At 35.1% G+C, this 26,887-nt stretch overlaps 1 long non-coding RNA gene across 1 annotated transcript in view; it reads right to left on the bottom strand.

Annotated features, from left to right (window-relative positions):
- LOC116739107 overlaps positions 1-23,480 on the bottom strand; it is a 39,296-nt gene extending 15,816 nt beyond the window's left edge. Inside the window, exons 1-3 of the long non-coding RNA XR_004345462.1 lie at positions 23,347-23,480; positions 9,309-9,363; positions 8,568-8,638 (exon numbers count right to left, since the gene is read on the bottom strand). This is a non-coding gene — a long non-coding RNA (uncharacterized LOC116739107). The remainder of the gene's footprint in view (positions 1-8,567; positions 8,639-9,308; positions 9,364-23,346) is intronic.
- Positions 23,481-26,887: the final 3,407 nt, after the last annotated feature.

The raw sequence follows: 26,887 nt of genomic DNA, 5'->3' as shown, positions 1-26,887 counted from the left end.
GCATCTTGCTCTTCCACCATCTTGAAACTCCTCCCCACATTTAAGTTTTTAAAACCATTTTGAGTCTATTTTTGCATATGGTGTGAGACAGTAGTCTCCTTTGATTAATTTGCATGTAACTGTCTAGTGTTCCCAACATCATTTGTTGAAGAGGTGGTCTTTTCCCCATTGTAGAATCTTACCTCTTTTGTTGTAGTTTAATTGACCATATAAGTGTGAGTTTATTTCTGGGCTCACTAATCTGTTCCATTCATCTATGTGTCTGTTTTTTGTGACAGTTCCATACTGTTTTGATTACTGTAGCTTTGCATTGTAATTTATAATCAGAAAACATGATACATCCAGCTCTGTTCTTCTTTCTCCAGGTTTCTTTGACAATTTGGGGTCTTTTTTGGTTCCATACAAATTTTAGGATTATTTGTTTTAGTCCTGTGAGAAATGCCATTGGTAGTTTGATAGAGATTGCATTGAATGTGAAGATTCCCTTGGGAAGTATGGTCATTTTAACAATATTAATCTTCTAACCAATAAATACATTATATATTTCCATTTGTTTCTGTTGTCTTCAGTGTCTTTCATCAGTGTCAGTTTTCTGAGTACAAGTTTTCTTGTATTCCTTGGTTAAATTTTTTTCTAGATATTGTAGTCTTTTTGATGCAATGGTAAATGGAATTGTTCCTTAATTTATCTTTCTGATAGTTTCTTATTATTATATGGAAATAAAACAGATTCCTACATATGAATATTATATCCTGCAAATTTACCAAATTAATTTATTCTAAAATTTTTTGTTGGCATCTTAAGATTTTCTCTATATATAGTGTCATGTCATCTGCAAACAGTGACACTTTTACATCTTCTTTCCAGCTTACTCCTTATATAACTCTTTCTTGTCTGATTGCTGTGGCTAGTACTTTTAATACTATGTTGAATAAAAGTGGCAAGAATGGGCAACATTGTCTTGTTCCTGATCTTAGAGCAAAAGCTTTCAGGTTTTTCACTGTTGAGTACAATGTTTGCTATAGGTTTCTCATACATGGTCTTTATTAAAATAGAGGTATGGTCCCTCTATACCCACTTTGTTGAGAGTTTTATCATAAATGAATGTAGAATTTTGTCAAAAGCTTCTCCTGCACCTATTGATATATTTGTAAATTTTTATTTTCAATTTGTCAATGTGGTGTATCACATTGGCTGATTTGTAGACATTAAAGCATCTATGCATCCCTAGGATAAATCCCATTTGATCATGGTGTATATTCCTTTTACTGTATTGTTGGATTCGGTTTGTTAATATTTTGTTGAAGATTTTTGCAAATGTGATCATCAGTGATATTGGACATTTTTCTTTTTTGTGATATCTTTGTCTGGTTTTGGTATCAAGCTTATCCTAGCTTCATATAATGAGGTTGGAAATGTTCCTTCCTCTTCAAGTTTTTGGAATAGTTTGGAAAAAACGTGTTAAACTTTCTTTAAATGTTTGGCAGAATTCACCTGTGAAATCGTCTGATCCTGGACTTTGGAATGCTGCAAGTTTTTCTGTTTTTCTTTTTCCATTACTGGTAATGGTCTGTTTCTATTTTCTATGTCTTTCTTGTTCAGCTTTGGAAGATTGCACATCTCTTGGAATTTGTCCATTTCTTCTAGATTGCCCATTTTATTAGCACATAGTTATTCATAGTAATCTCTTATGATCCTTTGTATTTCTGTGGTGTCAGTTACAACTTCTCCTTTTTCATTTCTGACTTAGGTCCTCTCTCTTTTTTCTTGATGAGTCTGTCTAAAGGCTTATCTACTTTGCTTATCATTTCAATGAATCATCCTTTAGTTTCACTGATCTTTTCTTTTCTTTATTTTTTTTTAGTCTATTTCATGTATTTCTGCTCTGACTTTATTATTTATTTCCTTCTACTAACTTTGGGTTTTGTTCTTCTTTTTCTAGTTCCTTATGTGTAAGATTAGATTATTTGAGATTTTTCTTGTTTCTGAGATAGGTTTGTACAGCTATAAACTCTGTTCTTACAACTAACTACTTTTAGTAAGTCCCATAGATTGTGAGTCATTGTGTTTCCATTTTCATTGGTCTCCAGATATTATTTATTTCCTCTTTGATTTCTTTAGTGGCCCATTGGTTGTTGAGTAGAATATTGTTTAGCCTCCACATGATTGTATATTTTGCAGGGGTTTTTTTCTTAATATTTCATTGCTACTCCCATACCTTTGTGGTCAGGAAAGATGGTTGGTTATAATTTTACTTTTTAAAAAATTATTGAGACTTATTTTGTAGCCCAGCATGTGATCTATCCTGGAGAATGTTCTATGTGCTTTTGAAAAGAATGAGTATACTGCTGCTTTTGGATGGAATGCTCTCTCTATAGATAGATAGATAAGTTCAATAGATAGATAGATAGATGATAGACAGATAGATTCCATCTCATCTAGTGCATCATTTAAGGCCAGTGTTTCCTTATTGACTTTCTGTCTGGATAATTTGTCTATTTATCTTAGTGGATGTTAAAGTCCTCTACTGTTATTGAGTAACAGTCAATTTTTCCCTTTATGTTTGCTTTATGTATTTAGGTGATCCTATATTGGGTACATATATATTTACAATGGTTATATCTTCTTGCTGGATTGATCTCTTTATTACTGTATAGTGTCATTCTTTGTCCCTTGTTACAGTTTTTGTTTTAAAGTCAAATTTCTCTGATGTAAGTTTTGCTACCACAGCTTTTTTTTCATTTCCGTTTGCATGAAATACCTTTTTTCCTCCCAGTTCCTCACTTTTAGTCTATGGGTGTCTTTAGATGTGAACTGAGTCTTTTTATAGGTGGCACATATATGGGTTTTGTTTTGCTTTATCCATTCAGCCATCTATGTATGTCTTTTGATTGAAGTATTTAGCTCATTTACATTTAATTATTGATAGGTATACACTTATTATCATTTTGTTAATTGTTTTCTATTTGTTTTTAGTTCTTTCTTTTTCTTGCTCTCTTCTGTTCTGATTTGATGACTGTCTTTAGTGCTATTTTTGAATTTCTTTCTATTTTGTGTGTGTGTGTATCCATTATAGGTTTTTTGTTTAGGGTTAATATGGTGTTCATACATATTTTATTTATGATTATTTTAAGCTGATGATATCTTAAGTTTGAACACATTCTAACAACTCTGCATGTTTATTCTCCTCCTCCCATGTTTAATGTTTTTGACACCATATTTTACATCTTTTTTGTTTTGCATATCCCTTAAATTTTTATTGTGAATATAGATGATTTACTCCTTTTGTTTTTAAATTTCCTACTAGTTTTATATGTGGTTACTCTTCTACCTTTACTCTATATTTTCTTTACCAATGAGATTTTCCTTTTGTCTTTTTTTTTTTTTTAATATTTCTAGTTGTGGTCTTTTCTTTTCCACTTAGAGAAGTCCCTTTAACATTTCTTATAATGCTGGTTTAGTGGTGCTGAACCCTCTTAGCTTTTGCTTGTTTATAAGACTATTTATCTCTACTTCAAATCTGAATGAAAGCCTTTCCAAGTAGATTATTCATAGTTGTAGGTTTTTTTCTTTCATCACTTCGAATATATTGTGTCACTCCCATCTGGCCTGCAGTTTTTGATAAAGGCAGCTGATGGTCCAGTGACAGTCCCCTTGTATGTAGCTAGTTGTATTTTTTTCTCTTACTGCTTTTAAGATTACCTCTTTATCTTGAATTTTTCCATTTTAATTATAATTTGCCTTGGTGTGGACCTTATTGGGTTTATCTTGTTTGGAAATCTTTGTGTTTCCTGGACCAAATGTCTGTTTCCTTCCCCAGGTTAGAGAAGTTCTTCAAATAACCTTTCCTCTGCCTTTCTTTCTCTCTTCTCCCTTCTGGAAACCCTATAATAAAAATGTTACTATGCTTGATTCTGCCTCAGTGATTTCTTAAACTATCCTCATTAAAAAAAAAAATATATATATATATATATATATATATATATATATATATATATATATATTCTTCCTTTTTTCTGTTCAATTTAGGTGATTTTCACTACTCTGCTTGTCTTCCAGTTTGCTGATCCATTCCTCTGTATCATCTAATATACTGTTGATTCCTTCTAGTGTGTGTGCATGTGTGTGTGTTTTAATTTCAGTTACTTTATTTTTCAGCTCTTATTGGTTCTTCCCTATATTTTCTAACCCTTTTTAAACTTCTCACTGGGTGCAGCCATTCTTCTCCCAAGTGTGTTAAGCATCTTTATAATCATTACCTTGAACTCTTTTTTGAGTAGATTGCTTATCTCCACTTTGTTTAGTTCTTTTCGTGGGGTTCTGTCTTATTCTTTCATTAAGAGCATTCCTCTGTTTCCTCATTTTGCCTAATTCTCTGTGTATCTCTATGTATTAGATAGGTCAATTACATTTCCTGATCTTAGAGAAGAGGCCTTATACTGGAGATGTCCTGTGGTGCACAGAAGTTCATTCCCCTTTGGTCATCAGAGCTATATGCTCTAGGGGCACTCCTGTGGCTGCATGGACCCTTATGTTGTGGTGGATCTGACTACTTTGTGTGTGCAGGAAGGAAGGTCTGGCCACTGACCTCATTGGCTGCCAAGTCATGCCTCATGAGTTGACTGCTGGCACACTGGTGGCTGGGCTGAGTCCATTGTGTCTGACAGCAGGCCTCAGGGGTTCCTGGGGCTGATGCTAGCCCACTGGTGGGCAGAGAAGCCCCCAATACTAATTGGTTAGAGAAAGCACTCCAAAATGGTTCTTGACAGGAGGACACCAGTGTCCTTGTGGTAGAATGAGCTCCTAAATGGCTGCCACCAACATTTATGTCCCCAGGGGAGTCCCAGTGACCTTTAACTTCTTCAGGAGGCTATCCAAGATCAGTAAATGAGTCTTACCAGGCTCCTTTCAATTAGTGACTTTGTGCTAGGACTTGGAGTGTGTGAGAGTTTGTGCACACTCTTTAAAATTAGTCTTTCTTTCCTACAACCCTCCAGCTTTCCCATATACAAGCCCCACTAGCCTTCAAAGCAAAGTATTCTGGTAGCTTCTCTTCCCACTGCAGCACCCCAAGGTGGTGTTCAGACCTTTCACTCCTCAGGGAGAACCTCTACTATTATGATTATTCTCCCATTTTTAGATCAGCTACATAGGAGTGTGGATCTTGACTATACTGCATCTCAACCTCCAACATATTTCCTTGTGGTTCCTTCTTTATATCTTTTATTGTGGGTAATAGTTTCTGCCAGTCTTCAGGTCATCCTCATAAATAGTAATTCTGTGAATAGTTATAATTTTGCTGTGCCCATGGGAAGAGGTAAGTTCAGGGTTTTCCTACTCTTCTATCTTAGTCACACCTCTCTGTCACTGTCATTTTACTGTACTTTGTTTAATTTCCTCTACATTGCTGAGAATATTAAGAATTTGTTTAATTATTTTAATTCTTGTGGCTGAACACACAGTTTCAACTTTCATTATGTGCATTTGTTTCTCAGCTGTTTAAATCCATTGATTTCAGTTCAATCATTTTATTCAACACCACTGAATGCTTAGCATTGTAGTAAGCTGCAATAGTGATGCTGAAGTAAAATGGATGATTTCTATTCAGTGGATGCTTACAATCTAGTTGCCTTGAAAAAGTCTGTCTCTATTAGTGTTTGCTTGGAGAGCTGCCCTCAGACACAGAAGTCAGGATAGCAGAGTCAGTAATCAATTTGTGATCTCCAGAATGCATTTCACCTGTTTTGTGGAGGATCATGAAATTAATACTTCTTGTTACTTCTATCATTAATAATAACAATGCTTCTTTAGTGCATGTAGGGATTTATGGATAAGAAAACACTTTCACATATTTCACTTTGTTTGTGCCTACTTAGGTGGCCTTGTGGATAGAGGGTCACTGGACATTTCTAGGCCTTGTTCTTGTTCCTACCTGCATCTTGGGACACATGCATGTGTCTGTATGACTCACGGATGTGGAAAAGGGTGTTTCAATAGTTTACAGGAGGGCTTCCCTGGTGGAGCAGTGGTTGAGAGTCCACCTGCCAATTCAGGGGACACAGGCTCTAGCCTTGGTCTGGGAGGATCGCACATGCCGTGGAGCAGCTAAGCCCATGTGCCACAACTGCTGAGCCTGCACTCTAGAGCTCATGAGCCACAACTACTTAGCCTGTGAGCCACAGCTACTGAAGCTGCATGCCACAACTACTGAAGCCTGTGTGCCTAGAGCCCATGCTCCACAACAAGAGAAGCCACTGCAATGAGAGGCCTGCACACCGCAATGAGGGGTGGCCCCCATTCATCACAACTAGAGAGGGCCCATGCGCAGCAGCAAAGACCCAACAGAGCCAAAAATTAAATAAATAAATATATTTTTAAAAATAGTTTACAGGAAAGCGTTAGGGTTTCAAATCACAGTAATCCCCTTTTTAAATGATGCATTTAACTTATTCATCATACTTCCACATCCTTTCTCCCATTTGATCCTCATAAGTTTATTTTGTCATAAAGTATATTTACATTTTATTCATATTTACAGTTCTTCTCTCATCAAAGGAAACCAGCAAAACTTCCACAGGCATTGCATATCAATTTCTTATAGCCCAATACTGTAAAAATCATTGCTTCCCCTCACCTACCTCATCTACAGTTCTGTAATAATAGCTCACTATTCCAAATCCTCCCTCTGACTCTTACTCATGTATATGCATCAGTAATTCTCAGATAATCTGTCCAAAGATGGTGCTTTTTCCCTTTTCTCTTTTAGTGAGAAATGTAAAGATTTTCCTCCTACTTGTAACTTGAAAACTTTCTATTTTTAAAAAATAATTTTTGCTAGTTAATTGTAAGCTTAATAAAAGTGCTATGTGGAGACTAAGTATAGATTTATTTTCCAATGGACAGGCACAGTCTTTCCTGACATGGAAATTTCTTTAGCTAGATACAGTACCTCTGCTCTGTTTAATTTCTTTTGCTTCCATCAACCTTAAAGAATTTTGTTTTTCAATATCTTTTCTCCTGGTGAGAACATAACCATTCTATCAGGGATAGAGTGACTCCTAGGTATTATCCTTTTCCATCTTCAGTTAAAACACAAAATATTAAATATTAAATAACTCTGATTCTTATGCTCTGTCCTTTTTTCCTGTAGGTGATCCATATGATGTTTTCTAAATGTATCCCAGTGTTCCATGGAGCCATACATATTAGATGTACCTTATATGAACTACACTAAAACAAATTGAATCATGATATGCATAAATTCCATTGACACCACATACAATATTATTACATAATATCTCTATATGGTTTTCTATTTATGATTTATTCTTTAAGCTTAATTTTTCAATTTTTCTTTACAATTTTATATTTGAAAACATATCCAAGACGTTCTGATTCACCATACATATACTATTTTGCCTTAAGTCTTACACATATATTCTCTTCTCTTCTCTTCTTTCTTCTTCCTATTCCTCTTCCTTCTTCTCTTCATTTTCCCCTCTTTTCTGTTATTTTTTCTATTATGAGACTCTGCCTTTATTCCCCCTCCTCTTTACTTTCTTTATCACTTTATCATTGTTACATGGTGATTTCTTTTCCTCTACACCAGTGATTCTCAACTGGGAACAGTTTTGCCCTCAATGACATTTGGTGATGTCTAGTGATACTTTTGGTTGTCACAACTAGAAGAGAGGTGCTGCTGGAATCCAATGTATAAGACAAGGGAGTGCCCACAACAAAGAATTATCCAGTTCAAAATGTCAGTAATGCTGAGATTGAGAAATACATCTTTACTCTTATCACCGTTTTAGTGCCCTATCCATAAACCACAGCTGTTTCTACCTATACCACACTGTTCCTTTATAAACATTTTCACTGTAGTTTTCTCAAATGTGGCATTATTTGCTGAGTGTTTCTACAGACAACATATAAAATAAAGCTTCCATAAAACATTCAGCTTGGTATAGAGGTTTTATATTTAAATATCGTATCTGTTGTCCTGAACCTATTCAGATACTGATTTCTAATGGTGATCAAGCTACTGATTGTTGGCATGGGACATAAAAGAGGCCTGCCACACGATAAAATAAATGTGCAAAACTAAAATGAATATTTTAGAAAATTCATTCTTAGCCTCTGATGCACTGCCTTTGCCCCTGAGTTATGGAAGCTCACATGCTGGTATTTTGGGGGGATAAACCTGTCTTTCTCCCTAACTGTAAGATGGCTTTGAGCCCTAGATCTCATTTATCTTTTCATCCTCTGACTCAGTAGGACTTTACAGTAATAAATCTGAATAAATGTTTAAAATAACATACCATGATCATCTCTGACTCATTCCTCTTGTGACTTAATCTCTTTCCCAGTAAGCTACTGATTATGGTGTGGGACATTTTACATGAGCTCACCTGACACACCATATATTTACAAGGTTTTAATGGGAAAATTATATAGCCAAATAAAATCGTGTCTTTTTTCAAATAAATATCCACATCCCTTCCCTCTTTTACAGTCCCCCATGATTTATCTTGGGACCAATAGAAATTTTCCACTTCTTTTGGACTTACCATTGGGTCTTCTCAGGATTTCCAGAATTTTTATTAGTGTTTTTGGTCTCCAATCTCTTACACTTTCTTCACTGTAAAATATAATTGTTAATCTATTTATTTTAATGTCCTGGTCATTTAATTTTTTCCCACATACAGCTGCAAAGAAGAATTCAAAATTTTTCTCGATGTTGTTTCAAAACTTTTAAAAATGTCATCAAATCAGCAGCACTTTCCCTTGACCAACAACATAATATTTGATTTTCAGTGATGATTTTTAAAATTTCTCAGATAGGTTTTCTAGTATGAATGCATAATTTTATCATTTTCCATAAATATTTTTCTTCCTTCTATAAATACACCCTTTCAACAATACCTTAAACTTCTTCATACCTTAAACTTCTTCAACAATACCTTAAACTTCTTCTCTATATGGTTTTCTATTTATGATTTATTCTTTAAGCTTAATTTTTCAATTTTTCTTTACAATTTTATATTTGAAAATATATAAATAAACTAAGAATTTCTTATCTCAAAACCAACAATCCTCTATTCTGATTACATTCTCTGAGCCTTTAGTGGCTTTGCTTTTTCTTTTCCTGCTTTTTCCTTCTTTTTTAATCTTTACCCTATCTACACAAATTTCCCTCATTCTTTCCTGTTTTTTCCCCTCATCTATGTTTTATTTGTACTTTATGTGTAATAGTTCTATATTTTGGAATATTTACTTTGTTCATTAAAACCTCTGTTTTAATCCCTCACCTTTGTACGTTTCTTCTACATTCAACACAAACTTATTTAAGCATCTTCTGAATTCCTGAAAAAAAGAAAAAAAAAAAAGTTATTATGAAATAGCATAGCTTTTGTTTTAAATTATATAATATTATAGGCATTGTTTCTTGTTAACTCAAAAATCATTCCCATCTTTTCCCCCCTTAATGATAGAATCTGTCTTCCAAAATAGTACAGAAAATGCCAAATGCTTGCTGTCCCAATCTTCAGATCTTCATTACAGCTAAGGATGTTTCATAAGTCATTTCTAGCCAAAAATGGATATGAGGGAGTCAGCTTAGAAGATTCTGGAAAAGACCATCTTTTATAAAAACAAGAGAGAGATTTTGAGGAACCCCTTCTCACAGTCACTGTTCTCTTAATCTTGGGCATTATCTTATGAAGCAATGATGCTTGGGACTAGTGATTCCTTGGCCACAGGGAGATTTTGTGCTCCAGACCAGCAGGATACAGTGGTGTGAAAAAACTTGGTTCTTAGTGACATTGTTATGCCCCAGAACAAATAATTTATGGTGATTCTTATGATGTTGGTAATAATGGCTGACGATTTTTGGAGGGTTTATTAAATGCCAAGCATTTTATACTCTTTACACATATTATCTAATTCTATACATAACCCTAAGTGCTTTTAAGATCTATTTTCCAAATTTTACATCAGAAGAAAGTAAAGAACAGAGGCGTTAAGTAGCTTGCCCATGGTCACAGAGCTAGTCAGTGGCACAGCTGGAATCTGAGCACTGACAGGTTGGATCCATCATTTATATTCGTACCATTAAGTTATACTTTCTCATCAGTCCAGGAGTCATCTGCTCTAGACTTTGTAGTATGTGAGATAATTGTGCCTGACCTTTTTAAAACATTGTAGCCTAACATTCTTCTTCTAAGTGAAAGCTCCTTAACACAATGGTTCTTCAGTCTGTTGCAGACATCGGTTGTCCTAATCTACACTCCTTAACTATTGGAAATTATATTCCCTAATGTAGCTTGTATAAATGAGCCATCTTAAATTCTGTCTTCCTACCTCTTTCTGTTATGTGCACTGTCTGCTACTCACCCATTCCTCTACTATTCCTCCTTCTGTTACCCAGTTCCATATATTTTTGTACAATTGTTGTTATTTTCTTTGTCACTGCTATACATTAATATCTATGAATATTTCCCTTACTTCCTTATTCTTAAAGTTCAGGCCAACTATCTCTTTGGGAGGAAAATTGGAGGGGGTTCTCTCTCCATTACCAGCTCTTTCCAGATCCTTACATTTGTTTGTCTCTGACTACTCTGCCTTTTCTCCCATCTTTCACTTTACAACTTCATCCTCATTACCCTTCCTTCTATTTTCTGAAACTCTCATCAACTATTTTTAATAGCATGTTATTACTAAACGGTGAGGTCTTTAAATGCAGGTACTATCTTATATACTTACTTCTTTGTTATTTAGGGGGGAAAGTTTGCATCCCTAGAGAACCCAACACCTGCTAGGAGCTCAGTGGCACCCATTAAAAGGAAAAACAAATGAGTGACTGTGTTAAGAAGACTTTGAGAAATTTTCCTGCATTAATTTCCACAGATACTACCAACACCAAGACTCTTTCTCTCCCATGAAGAGTCCTAGAGTCTTTCTGTCATCCTGGGTTCTTTCTTATTATTTCACTTTCTTGTGCAGTTTGGATAGATGTGTCCTTTTTGTCCCCAGAAACTATCAAGAGTTACCTTTAAAAATGGGTACTTATTCCATGGACCTAAAATATTTTACCTGATTGTGACTTTTACTTAAATGGTTTCCTGAGTTTCATCAATAGCTGAAATTTAGATGTGCTCTGTGCAGCTATAATTCATCTCAGTTCTTAAACAAAAAGTGCCCATAGACACTGCTTCATCCTCAAGTGAGTGAACAGGGTCTTTATCCTTAGCCTATTAGTAGAATCATCACAAAGTTCTCTGAACAGTATTGGTCCATTTTACTTCTTATGCCATCTCTATAATAAATTCAATTTATCTTCTCATCTAATGTTCATATCAAATTTCTTGTGTCCTAGATTTTGAATTACAGCAAGTATGTCCCTTGGTATATCCAATCGAATTAATAATCAGGGTCTCCACTGTGTAATCTCTTGCCAGGCCTCTGCCCTCATCACTGGTGTTACTGTTTTCCACAAATCTTCCCACAAAATGATTCCTTCCCCTGCCAGAGATATTTATAATACATATGCTGATCTTCTCTTCTTCCTCTTCCTCTTTTAAAGAACACTTATAAAGCCTGCTTTCTTTCTCTTTACTGTCATCTTTTTACTTTCTCTCTCATTCCAATTATTTGGATTTTCTCTGTGTTTTCTCTAGTATTATCAATATTTTTACTATGTAATAATGATGATTAATGTTGTTACTGCTATGCATGAAAAACCTATGATAAGCCAGGAACTCTTCCTGGTATGTATATATTTGTGTGTTTGTGTATTTTAAAACTCATAATAGCTAAAAAACTTTTTTAAATTAGAAAACTGAGACAATTTTTAAGTAAGTGGCTCTGGATCACATCTGATGATAAATACGTGTGAATGTATGTATTTTATTTAACTCTCATATGTATGTACATCATAACTCACCAATGAGATGTGTGATTATTATTATTTTTTTAATGAGATAACTGAGGTTAGGTGAGATTGAGAACATTGACCTGTAGACAGCATACTGAACACTGGATGAATGCAAACATATGGTCACATGGAGTCCAGGAGATTTAGTTTCCATCCAAAGCTTGAGGCTACAGACAATAGACATCCAGTCCCGTCTCTTGCCTTCCTCTACCCAGTATGAATTTGAGAGTCATATATGTAAACTTTCTGTTTGCTCCTGCCTGCAACTCTGAAAAGTGAAGAAGTCCTACTCCGCTGTCTAGGTGAACTTTGAACTGATAGGGTGTGAGAGGCAACATAATTATACATTAGTGTCTGTTCTCTTAGAAGAAACTCCGACGGTGTCTTGTCTCAAGGGTGTCACTTGCTCTGGGGTTTGGGGCAGGGGTTGTCAGATGGTATTTTAGGGGGATTTAGGTGCTTCTAAAATTCCAAATAGTGACTTACAAAAAAGGCCATAGTACAATAATAAAATTGGACATGTTCAATAGTTAAAACAGTGCAGAAAACAAAGCTGATAGAAACAAAAGATTGCAAAAAAGGAAAATAGGTCTGAAAGTCAGCATGGAAGTTTCTGTATGGTTTACATTCTCATTAATAGGAGAGATGAGTGTCTGGGGTTGTGAACTTATTTATAATCTATATAGAGTCTGACTTCCACTTAACATAAACTAGCACTCTATTAGCCCTTCATAACCATTTCTGAGATGATTTTAACCCTATATTATAAATCATTAAAAACTGTTGCTAACTGACATCATGTTAGTATATTTCTGAGACAGGAAAAATATTGTTGTGGAATACATGCTCCAAATAAAATTTTGAGTCTAGAATTTCATCTGAAACAACATCAACTGTGACTCCTTTCATGTGAACATTTGACACACCATGGCCCCAGTGCCTTTTGTACCATAACTTGTTTCTACTTGATTTAGAAATATCTGGATGCAACACCGACCCTGGGGCAGAGCCTGGAACACTTGTCCTGGCATCTCAAAATTAGACCAGTAGTTAGTGGATGAACAACAGTACTACCCTTTCACATTCGCTTCTCTGAAGGTGTCCTCTCAACTTAAGTTTCTTCACGTGGTCTTTTCAATAGAAGAGTATCTCCTAAGTGGGGTTGAGTGTGTGATATTTCTCTAAAGACTTTATCTTAATAATTAGCATTCATAAATTGCAAAGTATGGTGAAGCCTTTATGATTTTTAGCCCTTTCCCACTATAATATAGATAGGAAATTCAAGAAGGAGAAATTATGTATTAAAAGATACATAAAATGTTGGTGGAAGTCTGCTCAACAGGGTTGAAGGAGCTTTTTCAGTCTTCAGGTGGTAAAACTTAATGTCATTTCTTGAACAGTTGGATAAGTTAAGTTTTTCTTCTTAAAGAGAAATTATTTTTGATTTCTCCAAAGTCTTCTGAATTGATTCCTGTCAGAGAGGTCTGAGGAAAAGGCGAAAAAACATGAATAGAGTCAGAAAGATCATCACAGCCATCTGTCAACTAGGAATTCCTGTTTATAACATGGAATGGCAATGGTGATAATATTCAGCTTGGACATAGAATATGATAGCTTCAAAGTCCATAGTAATAAGGCAGCTAGCCAAAACAACTAAAACTCTTGGGGTTGATCTACATATCTATCTATCTATCTATCTATCTATCTATCTATCTACCTGTCTATCTATCCATCCATGTATGCATGTATCTATTGAACTACCTCTTTATATCCTTAATGCATCAAACACAATGTATAATAAGAAATCCCCTCCTAGACACTGTCTCATTAAACTACAGAACATGAAGATGAAGAGAAGAGCAGAGAGTGAGAGTGATGGAGAAAGAGACTATGATTACTTTCAGAGAAGCAAGAGTGGTAGGTGACTTCCTATCACCACCAAAGAAAAGCAATAAAACAGGAGAAGGAGGTACTGGGGGAATATAACTCTCAAACATCTGATAAATGCAATGATTTGAATAGAGGAGATCTGAGTTCAAAGTCCTTGCTTAAAACCTCAGTGCTATTATGCCTTTATTTCAGCCATAGTCAAACAAATATGGAACTTACTGATGAAGGAAAGAAAGATGATGACTATCATCATTGGCTGTAAGACTTTAACACTGCATTTATCCTCTTTCCTCCAGAATTAACACTTCTCCCACCTTCATCATCTTTGTCTGTGCCACTTTTCTTCTCCACTTCCCTTAGTTTGGATTTTGACTAATCATTTATTTCTATTCTTCACCATCTTCTTCATTTGTTTCAATAACTTATTAGCAATTCTTTCTCATAATATAAATCAGAGGTGACCTCTGTTCTTCAAGTCAACAATTACATGCCAATCTCTATGATCATCTTATTGCTAGAAAAATAAATCCCAGGTAACATATTTTATATTTCTTAGGGTCCCCGTTACACATTCTTCTTCTAAAAATTGAATTTATTCTTTTAAACTGCAAAAATAAAATATAAATACATTAATTAATTAAACAGTATTTTTTTTTCTTTTTTTTCCTCCCCACAAAATGCTTTCAGGGGCATTACCTAACATGATCCTCATAATGATCTTGTGAACTAGATGTTGCCTTTATTCTCATTTTATAGGTGAAAACATTGGTTTTATAGAATTACATGATTATCCAATTCACACAATCATTGAATTAAAGCTAAAACCTAAGCCATTTGAGTAAAAATTCCATGTACATTTTAATTTACCAGTGAAGCCCCTCCTATCATACCTGATTTATGTTCAAGGGGTTGGTTTTCTAAGGGACAATCAATATAGAAAGGCTGAGAATTATCCCAGGGGAACAGTGCAAGTTTCAGTAGCTTCTTCAGAAACTTAGAAATGGAACTAGCAAAGATATTACTACTATGGATCTCCCCATCCTGAGTTATAAATACAACAAGCTGATTATTATGATGATACTTCATTCTAATAAGAACTGAAATAGGACAATGAAATCATGATACTTGGCACTTATATAGCACTATTCATCTTCTGAGTTCTTTACAAAACAGTAATTAATAAAGGGAGGGCAACAGAGAGTTCGCTGATCAGGTGGTGCACACATAAAAATAACTCCTTCAGAATTAAGATGCAGAAGGAAAGTGCCTACTTGAGATCCAGACTGAAACTGCAGGAGGTGTGGTAGTGAGGGGTGAGAGGACATTTTAGGAAACCAACACTTCTCCTCCTCCTGAGTTGTCAATATAATCAGCCTTTGAAACCAGTCTTCTGCCACATGAATTATAAGGGAATTTCAAATAGGGCAGGAAATGGAAACTAATGGACTGAAAGTAAGATCAGATAAGAAAATGAAACCCTATGTTGAATTCCACTGTAAGCAGATAGTCCTTAAGATGACAAAAATAATTATTTGATTATCAAAGAAGGAAAATATGCAGCTCATCTGCCTTTGTATTACCTAAAGTTTCTCCCTTGAATCTATTGTTTAGCAAAATGTGTCCTGGTGGCTAAATAAGGCTGCTGATTACTCTCATCTTAGGAAGATGTATAGGAAGAGGTGGGGACAAAGAAATAGAAAAAAAAAAAAAGTCAACCTCAGCCTCATAAGATTTTTCCCTTTGTTTTGATTCAGATTACTCCAAAAAGTAGTTGTGAGGTCAGGTTACTGGTCCTGTGTCTACAGAATTACTAAAGGACACTCATTCCTTATCACACTCTTGACAAAATAGAAGTCTCCTGATATTTGGCATTTATAAAAAGATATACCCTTTTTTTCTTTTTTCTCAAGCACTTCAATTTGGTTTTATGTATTTATCTTCTTGGTTCAATTGCAGAGGCATCATAAAAAATACTAAAACACAATCAAAATTCTCACCTCTGTTCCACAACTTGCTGGTCATTAGTAGGGATTCTGGTAGTGAGTGACAGTGCCTTTGCTTCCACAACTGTTATGGAAAAATGGGATTTTGGTACTGGAATTTTTGGCTCTCTGTAAAGGTCTGAGCAACTAAGACCAACAATCTGTTCAAATCCTAGCTCTGTAATTTACTAACTGTATGATGATAGTAGGCAGATATCCTGATTTTCTGATATTCAATTTCTCCACTTGCAAACTGGAAGCAGGGTTTCACTTGATCATGACATTTATTTAAAGCTCTGCCTTAGATGTGACAGTACAAAAATAAAGTACACAATTTCTCCTTTTCAGGGGCTCACAATTTGGTGGAAATGACAAATAAATAAACACATCAAAATATGGTTCAGTAAACTGCTGGGTTCTACAGAAGCTCAAAGGAGGGAACTCTGAACTGAACTAGGAGGTGAAGGAATTATATGATGTTAGATATTTAACAATTAACCATGTGGGCAAGTACTGCATACATTTATATACAAACATGCCTTTATTATGAATCTCCCTGATACAAAATTGTACAGAAAAACCATAAGAAAATAATACAATATAAAATATTTAACAAAAATTCCAAAGAATCCATTGATTCTAAGAGGAGCAGAACTTGCCCTGCCCTCCCCAAAATATACCTCTTTGTCATAAGGATTACCTTGAGATGTTTATTAAGAAACTGCAGGTTTGGAACAAGATGGTGGGGTAAAAGAATGTGGAACTCTCCCCTTCATGAAGACATCAAAAGTACATACAAATGTGGAATAGTTCTTCACAGAAAAATAACTGGAAACTGGCAAAAGGAATCCTGTACAACCAAGATTCTAAGAAAGATACAAAAGTGATCAGGTAGAAAGGGAAGAAAGCAATAGTGTAGGGACATGTGCCTGTGAGAGGGAACCCAGAGAAAAAGGGAGATTGCATGGGCAGACATCTGTTCTGGGGAGTAAACAGTGAGAGACACAAATAGGGTGCTTCAGTCCTGGGGTCCTATGTGGGGGAGACGAGCATCCTCGTCTTGTTAGAGGACTATTTGGACAGTTTGAACGGCTGTGGGAAGCCTGAATTCCACTCATGAGGAACTCATGCACAGTCTTGGCCTTAAGGCAAGGTAGAGAGAGGTCTCTTCTAGCAGCTGCCAGGTGAATGTAGACCCACACCAAGACATATCATAATTAAAATGGCAAAAGTGGATAAAGAGAGAATTCTAAAAGCAGAAAGATAAAAATAAAGTCATATACAAGTGGATCACTAGGAAGCTATCAGCTGATTTCTCTAGGGAAACTTTGCAGGCCAGAAAGGAATGGCATGATATATGCAAAGTTCTGAAAGGGAAAAACCTGCAACCTAGGATACTCTACCCAGAACAGTTATCCTTTAAAATAGAAGGAGAGACAAAGAATTTCTCAGACAAGCAAAAACTAAAAGACTTCATCAATAATAAGCCTACTCTAAAATAAATGTTAAAATGCCTTCTCTATGTGGAAAAGAAATAAGAATCTATAAGAAAGGGAAACTCACACTGGGAAAGGTAAATGTATGGTAAGGACTGAAGATCAACCACTTAAATAAGCCATTACAAAGATTAAAAGGCAAAATAAAAATTGTAAAATCAACTATAACTACAATGAATATTTAAAGGACAATCGAGAAGAAATGGACAAACTTCTAGACACATACATGCCAAGACCTAAGAAGAAACAGACAATTTTACTACAAATGAAGTTGAATTTGTAATAAAAGCAACTCACAGAAACAAAAGTCTAGGACTGGACGGCTTTGTAGGGAATTCTACCAAACATATAAAGAAAAACTAATAACTAGTCTTCTCAAACTGTTCCAAAAGATTTAATTCAATGGAACACTCCCAATTTCATTCTATGAGGCCACCATTTCCTTGATACCAAAACCAGAAAAATACACTCCAAAAAAAAAAAAAGAAAAGAAAAAACAGAAAAGGAAAGAAAACTCCAAGCCAATATCTCTGATGAAAATAGATGCAAAAATCCTCAACAAAACATTAGCAAATTATATCCAACAATATATAAGAAGGATCATACACAATAAGTTGGATTTATTCCAAGGGACACAAAGATAGTTCAAATTTTACAAATCAATCAGTGTGGTACACCACATTAACAAAAGGAAGGATAAAAATCACATGATTATCTCAATAGATTCAGAAAAAGCTTTTGAAAAATACAACATCCATTTATGATAAAAACTCTCATCAAATTTGGTACAGAGAACACATACATCAACATAATGAAGGCCATTTATGACAAACCCACACCTAACATCATACTCAATAATGACAATCTGGAAGCCTTTCTTCTAAATTCAGGAACAACACAAGGATGCCCACTCTAAATACTTCTATTTAACTTAGTATTGGAAGTTGTAGCCTTAGCAGTTGGACAATAAAAAGAAATAAAAGGAATACAAATTAGAAGGGAACAATGAAAACTGTCACTGTTTGCAGATGACCTGATACTTTATATAGAAAACCCTAAGGTTTCCACACCAAAAATACTAGAACTAATAATGAATTTATCAAAGTTATAGGATACAAGATTAATATAGAGAAATTAGGTGCTTTTCTACACATTAATAATGAAATATCAGCAAGAGAAGTAAACACAAAACAAAACAATCTTGTTTAGAATTACATCAAAAAGGATAAAATACCTAGAAATAAACTTAACCAAGGTAGCAAAAGATCTATACTCTGAAAACTATAAAACCTTGATGGAGGAAATTGATAAATAAATGGAAAACTATCCTAGGTTCATGGATTGGAAGAAATAATATTTTTAAAGCATGCATACTACCCTAAGAATATACAGATTTAATGCAATATCTATCAAAATACCTGTGCCATTTTTCACAGAACTAGAACAAATAATCCTAAAATTCATATGGAACCACAAAATACCCTCAAATTGTCAAAACAATCTAGAGAAAAAATAGCAAAGCTAGAGGTATCACTCTCTCAGGCTTCAGAATATACTGCAAAGCTACAGTAATCAAAACAGCATAGTACTGGCACAAAAACAGGCAAATAGATCAATGAAACAAAAGAGGGAGCCCAGAAATAAACCCACACATCTATGGACAGTTAATATACAACACAGGAGGTAAGAATATACAATGGAGAGAAGACACTCTGCTTAATAAGTGGTGCTGAGAATACTGGACAGCTACAGGTAAAACAACAGATGAGAAAATTTTCTCACACAGTATACAAAATATAGTCAAAGTGGATTAAGGACTTAAATGTAGGACCTGAAACCCTAAAATTCCTAGAAGAGAACATAGGCAGAACACTCTTTGTCATAAATTGTATCCATATATATATATAAACTCAGATTGACACTGGAGAAATTCGGGATATCTTATTTGTAGCAGTAGTTAAATGTGAATGTGTATGGACAAACGAATTGCTCAGTAAGCTGACTAATTTCAAAGACAGTTATGACCCTGTAAATAAATATTTCAAAATTTTGACTCATTGAATAGTATAAGTCTCAGTACAGGTATCAGAGCACTGTCAAAGAAGTTAGGTCTCAGTTCTGACTGAATTGGAGAAATAAACTAAAAATTAGATGTCTTTATTTTTTTTTATCCTAATCAGAACAGTCTGTCTTTGTAATCTTTCAAAAATAATGTTAATTTATAAATCTCTGCCTGTAACAAAATGGACATCTTATGGATTAGGTTTTCTCTCTCCTGAGCCGCAGAAAGAAATGAGTGGGCTGCTGCACTGCTCAGCCTAGGGTGCTGTCCCCTCAGCAAGGACAGAACCACACATGATGTGCAGTGAGCACAGTGGGGCACAGTACCAGAGATGAGGGAGCATTCAAACACCTCAGATCAGCATCTATGTATGGTAAACGTTTGTACTTTATCTTTACTGTGAATAAACTAGTAAATACAAAAAAGGGCAGAAGAAAAGATAAATAGGATCTATTTAAATCTAGAAGGTTTTGCATAGAAAAGGCAACCATAGGCAAAATGAAAAGATGGCCTATGGAATGGGAGAAAATATTTGCAAATGATATGACTAACAAGGAGTTGAAATTTGAAATACATAAACAGATCACACAATTCGATATTAAAAAAGACCCAAAAACAAACAACCCAATCAAAAAATTGGCTGAAGACATGAATAGACATTTTTTCCTAAGAAGATATACAGATGGCTAACAGACACACGAAAAGATGCTCAGCATCGCTAATCAACAGAGAAATGCAAATCAAAGCAACATAGAGATATCACCTCACACCTGTTGTAATAACTATCATCAAAAAGACCACAAATAACAATTGTTGGTGACAAATTTGAGAAAAGGGGACACTTGTACACTGTTGGTGAGAATGTAAATTGGTGCAGACACAATGGAAAACAGTATGGAGAGTCCCCCCAAAATTAAAAATAGAATACCATATGATCCAGCAATTCCACTCTGGGTATATATCCAGAAAAAAATGAAAATACTAATTCAAAAAGATACACGCACAAAAATGTTCATACTAGCACTGATTACAACAGCCAAAACATGGAAGCAACCCAAGTATCCATCAATAGATGAATGATTTAAAAAGATGTGGTATATATGTACAAAGAGATTTTATTCAGCCATAAAAAGAATAAAATTCAGCTATTTGCAGGAATGTGGCTGGACCTAGAGAATATTACGCTTAGTGAAATATCATAGAAAGACAAATACTGTATGATATCACTTATTTGTGGAATCTAAAAAAATAATGAAAATGAATGTATATAGCAAAACAAAAACAGACTCACAGATATTGAAAACAAACTAGTGTTTACCAGTGGGTAGAGGGGAGGGGAAAGAGGGACACTGGTGGTATGTCATTAAGAGATACAAACTGCTATGTATAAAATTATGTATAAACAACAAGGATATATTGTATAGCACAGAGAATTATAGCCATTATCTTATAAGGACTTTTAATGGATTATAAATTGTAACAATACTGAATCACTCTGCTGTACCCCTGAAACTAATATAATGTAAATCAACTATATTTTAATTAAAAAAAAAAAAAAATGAAAGAAACTCCAGACATGGGAGAAGCTCTGGAAACCACCAAGCAGCTCTTCCCTTTTGTAAGGGGTATTTACATTTCTAAGGGAAATCTTCATTTGTAAGGGTGTCTCCCTCTCTGTACTAAGAGAAGGATGTCTAAATCAAAAGAATCTCTCATTAATGGAGAAGTCAATGACTTAAATCTGCATAACAACCTTACCCTTGTTTACTGTACTTTTCCTTGTTACCTTTTCCTTGCTACCTCCAATAACTGGCCTCCAACTACACCCCTCCCCTAACCGTAAGAACATAGATAGCAATATAATGTAAAATATTTAGAAAGCTATGAGTTTATATATTTATTACTATGGCTTAAATGTAGTTTTAATTTCAAGTTTTTTTGTTTGTTTGTTTTTAACAATAGCTGTGCTGAACAATGGTTTAACAGGCTCATATATTTCTAAAGATGTAACAACTGGCTATAATGAGCTAGTGTGGTTTCACTTTATTACACCATTGGGGATGAGGAAAATCTTTGAATCCATGGAGGTAACTATTGAGCAGTCCACATGTAGGTGATGGCAAGGACTGTTTCTCCAATAGAGAAAATATGTACAAAGAGTGCGACGTGAGATAGTTTGAAACCTATGGGCAGCAACAAAAAGATAGAACTTACTATGATATTTGCCTGTCCTGAGATGGTTCAGTGATATGAAGTATGTGAAAGTTACTCTTCCACAAGTACTTGGAGTTTAAGGATAATAATATTTTTAATTACACCTGTAATACACAAAAGACTTCATCACAGATAACATTATGATACATGATTCAAATGTATTTAATTTTTGAGCAAAAAAGAGCAAGCCCACTTCATCTACATGACTCATTTTAACATAATCTGAAATGGAGACTAACTTCTATTTATGTTTGGAGATGGTACAGGTTTGGGGTGTGTTGATGTTGCTGTTTTCAACTCTAATGAGAGTGAAAGAAAGAGAGAGATTGAGAGTGAGAGAATCACACATGATGCAGTTACATGGCACAATCACTGGCACCTTATGTCTGACTGAGAGTCAATAATGCTTTCAGGGAAGGACTCAAGCTGGAAATTAAAAAAAAAAAAAAAAAAAAAAAACTCTCGCGAGATAAATGGTGATTCCAGAGAGCAGTGGAGAGCATAGGGTGGGGAAAGGGAGGGAAGAAATGATATTTCATGCCAGAAATTTGGTCCTTTGTGATCTCATTAAGTGTTGGACATTTTTGGTAATTGAAACTTTTGCAATAATTTGAAACACACAAAACACACACACAACACATGTTTAAATATTTCTGTTATTTATATGTCCACAGTGTAGTAACATTTATATTAAGAAAATACTATTGATTAGCCACCTAAAACCTATTTCCATTATTGTTCTCCTTTGTTTTCCTCCCACTATAAACATTAGAATGTTTTTCCAGACTCTTCTGAAGATAGCAGTGACTCTGTGACCCAGTCTGGCCCATAAGGCATAGCAGATATCTGTTCTAGAGGGGAAGAGACATCTGGAAAGGGTTTATTTTCCTGATAAAAAGAGAACAGCTGGAGCTTGTATGGATTTTCTTATTTACTCTCCATCTCCTTTAAATACAAACGTGATGTCTGATATGGAGGGCAAACATGTTGCAACGATGAGGTAGTAGATATAAAAGAAATGCCAAAACAAACCCACCTTGACCATGAGCTACCAAACCAGAACCAGTAGCCACCTCCCACTCAACTTCCTATAATGTGAGATAAACAAATCTCAAAAATTTAAAACACTTCAAATAGTGATGTATGTACCTTGAGGATAATCCAGAGGTCAATAGAGCACTATGCCTTCAACTAACAATTAGGATTTAGGGTTGAAACATATTGAAGGGTGCAGATTAAACATGTACTGAAGGTTCATAGCACATATCAGGGTTAACTTCTTTGCCACCTCTACCCTCAATAAATTTCTTAGCCCAAATTATTGGTTATAAATACAAACCCCAAAATACTTAAATTAGTTTTCTTGAGAAGATTTTCTGAGTCTACCAGTGATCTGTCATTGGAACACAGGGTAAGGAAGTTTGGCTTGAATTCAATAAGATTTGGAACAAAGGAGTTTCTTTTCACATGCCACATGGCATGCTCTCCCATTTCTGCTTCTTCCTAAACACCTACTTCACTTCTCTTTCCTCTCTCTCTTTTCCCAAACTTTATTTTCATCTGTTTCTTGATTCTTATCATTTCAAACACAATAAACTAAACAGATGACAAGGGTTTCCCTTGGATATCTTATGTGTCACTTTAGTATCAAAGACAAAGATTATCACTTTATCTTAGAAAATAGATACTCTAATGTCTTAGTTTGCTATGGCTGCCATAAAAAAAAGTCACACACTATATGGCTTAACCAACAGAAATTAGTTATCTTACAGTTCTGAAGGTCCATGATCAAAGTCTTGGCAGAATTGGTTTCTTCTGAAGCCTCTCTCCTTGGCTTGTAGAAGGCTGCCTTCTTGATGTGTCCTCACATTGTCTTTCCTCTGTGCACAGCTATCCCTGGTGTTCCTTTTTCTGTCCAAATTTCCTCTTCTTATAAGAACATCAGTCAGTTTGTATTAAGATCCACCCTAAAAGTCTCATTAATTTACCCACCACTTTGAATATCTTTTCTCCAAATACAGTCACATTCTAGGGTACTGTGATTCAACATATGAATTCTGGGGAACACAATTCAACTTATAAAACCAATATTAACTATGTCCCCTTTTGGTTAAAAACCCCATCCTATGACTTCAGTAGGAAGGAATGTGGTGTAAAGGCAGCAAAGATGGTAAGGCAAAAAGGTATTTGTGACACAAGGAATGAAAGAATCAGCAATTACTTCACTCATACTTCCTTCCATGTAAAAATTGCTACCTTAGGCAGAGAGATAAATCAAATTATTAATTAATTGATTATATGGAAAAGATGGATGAATTCAACCTTAGGGATATCTTATAGAGAAAGATGTTAGGATGAGGTTGACATGGAAAGAATTATTATTAACTCAGCAAGGGGTTAGGAAGTAGAGGGTCCTTCAGTGGTCTGGAACAGCGTCCGTGAAGGCAAGAGGCAGAAAGAAAGGATGATTTTTTCCAAGAAAAATGAGTATATTAATTTGACACAAGGGAATTTGTGCAGAGAGGAATGACAAGCAAGGCTGAAAAGGTAGGTTGGGATAGGATTGTCAAGACTTTAGATATCACTGTAATGTGTGTCTGCTCATGCAGTGTTGCAAGAGTTAAGCTGAACACTTCTGTTTGAATTTTCTGATGTCTCTGAGTTGTCCATCTAAGCTCTCCTCCTGAATTAATACAGGGTTTGGGGTGACTTGGAAGGTCAACGCTTAAGATAATTAGTACCAAACAGCTGCACTCTTGCCATGCTGCCATTTCAGCCTCCTCACAATCTAGCAATTTTTCATGATAAATTGAATTTAATAACATATTTTTGTAGCTGAGATACATGGTGGATCATTGTCTTGTCACTTTGATAAAATGTTTGTGGTTTTTCTTCTCTGGTCCAGACTTCATGATACAGCAGGTGAAAAATCTACAGTTATATCAAACCAAACACAAATATAACAGTTTCCTGAAATCACAGACTTGAATAAAATCATTAATTTTCTGAGAAAAATAATCCATGGATATTACCTGTGTTTCATGATTTAAAATTCATTTTGTTTGTGTATTTCAGTTTGTAGGGTTCCTTTAGAGATAAACAGCTATGGCCATGAAGATATGTAAATGAGAAGCAACACTGACTATGGAGGGTATCAAAAATGTATTCAAATATGTTGAAAGTATGTTTCTGGTATTCTTAACCCGAATCTACACCCTATATAAGTATAGGTCTTCTGTGATTCCAGAAAGAGATTTGTATAGTGAAATGGATCACAACTTAGGGTTTGCAATCTAACAAATGGGATAAGTCTTGGCTCTGTCAATGAACTCATGTACAGGGTTCAGTCAGGTAGCCTCTCTACATCTAGTTTCTGTCTCTATATGTGTAAAATATTGCTGAGACTAGAAGTGAACATAATGCATAAAATAAGAGCTTAGCACAGTACTTGGAACATAGCAAGTGCTCATAAATTTATATATTTATAAAACATATTTGTCTCTACATTCAAGATATTCAGTTTAAAATGGATGATAACTTTAGTTTTTTGTTTGTTTTTAATATACAGAATGAGATTATTTTTCCCCTTTGAAGATAAATATTACTTTGAAATCATTAAAAAAAAATACCCTCTTGGTCACAGCCACTTCCAGTGTCAAATTTAGATACGTAGAAGAGCTAGTAGGAGCTGGAAGCAGTTAGTTGAGATGTGCCTTGAGGCCTTGGGAATCTCTGCTGCCATCCTTGAGCCTGCTGTCCTTGCAGCTCGCACTCCAACTGTAGCTGTTGTAGTGTGTTGAGATGCCTTCACCCATTAATAAGGCCACTGTGCTTGCTACAGTGCATTTTTTGATTGGCACCTTTCTCATTAAGGCTCCCTCCTGTTGGTGGGCTATGTTAGCAAAAGAGAGACAGAAAAGGCTGGGCTGCTCCTGTCCTGACCTTTGACATCCTGGTGTTTCTGTGGGGATTTTCCCCTATATATGTTGTCTATTACGTGTCCAAAGGCCACTGGGGTTACTCTTATGGTGAAATTCCAGATTTGATGCTTAGCTCCCAGCTCAACCCTGAGGAGAAGAGTCACAGCTAGGACTCAGCCTGGCTTTAAGACATAGAGCAGATACTATATCTAAGGACTAAGGAATTCTGCAGTTTGCATATGTTTAACAGAACAATGGACAGCAATGTTAATTGTATGGGAAAGTGGGAGGTCATTCTCTAATGGAAAATGCTGCTGCTATCACCCTTTTTAGAGTTGAATGTTTCTTTTATATAGTCATCCATGTCAATTTGTTCTTGTGGCAAATAGAAAAATCTCAGTATTGTTCCCAGTGAATTTAAGGTTCTTGCTTCCTCACGAAAGAATTTGGAGACAACGTGATAAGTAAGAAGTGGATTTATTTAGAGAGAAACACACTCCACAGACAGAGTGTGGGCCATCTCAAAAGGCAACAGAGTCCTGAAATATGGTGTGGTTAATTTTTACAGACTGGGTAATTTCATAGACTAATGAGTGGAAGGATTATTCCAAATACTTCAGGGAAGGAGTGGAGATTTCCAGGAATTGGGTCACTGAACGCATTTTGGCCTTTTATAGTCAGCCTCAGAACTGTCAAGGCCCTGGTGGGTGTGTCATTTAGCATACTAATGTGTTACAATGAGCGTATAATGAGGCTCAAGGTTTACTGGAAGTTGAATCTTCTGCCATCTTGGACCTAGTTAGTTCTAACCAGTTTTTGTCATGTCCTATGGTTCTGTCATTCTTTTAAAGGTTGTGTCCTGCCTCATTCCCTTCTATTTCAGTATGTCAAATTTCTCATTACTAAGTAATTTATTTTGAAATAACTCATCTCTAACTTTGTGTTCTTATGGAAGACCTTGGCAAAACGAAGTATCAATTTGTGTACATCTGTACTATTTTTTGTTTCCTTTCTTATTAACAGATTGGAAAATCTAAATTATTTGTAATTCTAAACTATGAAATCAGCTTTTTAAATAAATATAGGACAATTTAGGTAATCTTGGATGATTATTAGTAGTTTGTGTCTCTTAAGAGATTCATCCATTTTATGTAAATTGTCAAATTTATGGACATTTTTTATAGTGTTTCCTATTGTCTCTTAAATATATGTGAGTTATGTGATGACATTCTCTCATTTATTTTATGATATTGGTAAATGTCATGGGTAATAAGATAGGGATCACCTTAAATCCCTATCAGATTGTTTGTTAAAATGGCCATTTATCAACATTAATACTTCCAATCCAAGAGCATGTGATACCTTTCTATTTCTTTGAATTATCTTCAATT

This window comes from Phocoena sinus, chromosome 14 (assembly GCF_008692025.1).
Source record: "Phocoena sinus isolate mPhoSin1 chromosome 14, mPhoSin1.pri, whole genome shotgun sequence".
Lineage (NCBI taxonomy): Eukaryota > Metazoa > Chordata > Mammalia > Artiodactyla > Phocoenidae > Phocoena > Phocoena sinus.
The sequence above is the reverse complement of the archived record's forward strand: the minus strand, read 5'-3'. Positions and strand labels throughout refer to the sequence as shown.